This window comes from Macrotis lagotis, chromosome 7 (assembly GCF_037893015.1).
Source record: "Macrotis lagotis isolate mMagLag1 chromosome 7, bilby.v1.9.chrom.fasta, whole genome shotgun sequence".
Taxonomy (NCBI): domain Eukaryota; kingdom Metazoa; phylum Chordata; class Mammalia; order Peramelemorphia; family Peramelidae; genus Macrotis; species Macrotis lagotis.
In genome coordinates this window covers 146,118,208-146,120,353 of record NC_133664.1, presented here as the reverse complement: position 1 = coordinate 146,120,353, position 2,146 = coordinate 146,118,208, and the positions used below count along the sequence as shown (strand labels likewise).

At 40.7% G+C, this 2,146-nt stretch overlaps 1 pseudogene; it reads right to left on the bottom strand.

Annotated features, from left to right (window-relative positions):
* Positions 1-228: 228 nt before the first annotated feature.
* LOC141493864 (E3 ubiquitin-protein ligase RNF34 pseudogene) lies at positions 229-1,371 on the bottom strand (annotated as a pseudogene).
* Between the last annotated feature and the right edge of the window lie 775 nt (positions 1,372-2,146).

The following is a 2,146-nucleotide window of genomic DNA, read 5'->3' as shown; positions in this document are numbered from 1 at the left end:
CAATGAAGGGGGAGGAGGGGCAGTATTCTTAAGAGAGCAACAGGCAAGCTCCTTTTAATGGTTTGAGAACAAAACTTGTCAATGGGAAGGGTCCTGGGAACCTTCTACCACCCCTAAACTTCCTCCCAGATTGCCAAAGAAAATGTCAGAGAGAAAGTGTTTCCACATCAAACTGAGCAAAATGAACTCTTCTTTCTACTATTCAAAATGAAAAAAAAAAGTCCAGTCTCTGAACAATAATGGTTTCAAATTCTGTCTGCTTATTGAAATGCTTTTGAAATAAAATTCTGGGGTTGAGACTTTCTATGATTTAAAGACATGCACAGCTCGAACCACATACTGCCGGCAAATGGGATACTTGCTCATATTTTGCCACATTTGGTGCAAGTGACCATGTGGCCACACTCCAGAAGAACACAATCAATGACTGCGTCCATGCAGATCCGGCAGAGGTTGTCGTCTTCATCATCATTGAGCTGCATCTTATCTCCATATGACTTTTGATTTTCCTCATTTTCTTTATATAGTCTGTTCACTCTTTCTACCAGCTCCCACTTTTCACAACAGCCAGAATAGTTGACAAAATTCTGAGCAAGGATTTCCTTCAATTGTCTGACACTCATCCCTTCAACATCTTCAAGACTTGACAGATCAGATAATGAAGCTCTCATCCGCTTTCTGGAGAGTCCAGGGATCTCTTCGGCATTTTCTTCATCATCCTCTGTGTTTGTTGAGGGTGTTTCACCTTGTCCCTGTGAAAGTGCTGCAGGGCCCGAGAATCCTCTTTGACTTGTGAGGTCTCCCTGCGATGAAGACACTGTTGAAGAAGGGACTGGATATGTCGAAAAAAAATGGATGTGTAAAAAAAAGCTGGAAGTCTGTGACCTCGAAGAATTCAGGCTGTGTGTGTCCATGTCTTCCTCAGAGCCCAATCCATGATGGCACAGTACAAGATCAACCAAGTCTGCTTTCTATCGGTGTATTTCGAAGAATGAGATACTGCCTCAGATGTTTGACTTTAAGTCGCATTAACTGAGGGCGCTGAAAGGCAGTTTCTTGTAACAAATGACAAGTACAACATCTGAAATTTTCTTGTATGACTGAACAGACAGAACAAAAATCCTTCTTGAAGTCACAACATGCATGCTTTTTCCTAAAAACTGAAAATGAAAGTCCACAGGCTTTGCAAACTATATTAGCTCCTCCTGTAGCTGCTGGTGGGTATGTGGAGAAATCTGTGTTTGATGCAAATCTGAATGGGCCAGTACCTCCCCCAAATCCAGATTGTTGACCTCTTACGGCTCCAGTCCCCATGACTTCATTCAGCAACCCACAGCATGAAGCCCACATAGATGTGGCACCCTCCTTCATGGCCACAGCCACCTCTCCGGGGGTCGGCTCTCCCGGAGCGCTCAGCAGCATAGCAGCCCCGGGCCGGTCACCGCCGCCCCGGCCTCCCGGGACCGCCAAGGCGCCTCCGGATCCTGAGTCGCCCGGGCGCCTATGCCTGAACAAAATTTTTTAAAAAGTTTAATTTTGTGCTTTGCAACAGGCTAAAGATTTGCTTTATATTTGAAATATAAAGAGAGTTACAAGTAGCTATGTAACAGGGATAGAGATAGGGAAACTGGTAGAATCCTAGTTCTTCCTTAATCAAAACTATTCTTTATTATTCTGATAAAATTAAATTCTCAAAATATTAGGATCCACCTATTCAAAAGTTAAGAATATTTCAAAAATCAATTTTCAAAGGGTATTTGTGTCTGTTAGCTATCATTATTTTGAGTAACCAATAGTTTAATATGTGTATTAGGAGTTGGAAGATAGTTGTATCCATGTAAATTTGTGACTGTCTGTATATTTATTTGTCATATACTTTCTTTACCATATAAATGAAGGTTGTTTAACCACTAGGATAATTAAAAATTCACCTCAACAACACTAAAAGACAAAAAACAAAAAGCCACTTAGAAATGATACAGTAATTCTTTTAGATACTTTAGTAATTTTTTTTGAACCACTGTATTCAACCTCCAAGGAATCTTACAGCAACCCACTAAAATGAAGCTCTAATAACATGCTAAGCAGACTGGAACTAGGCCAGAGAATTCAAGGATAAAAATATGAAAATACCTTGTCTCATATT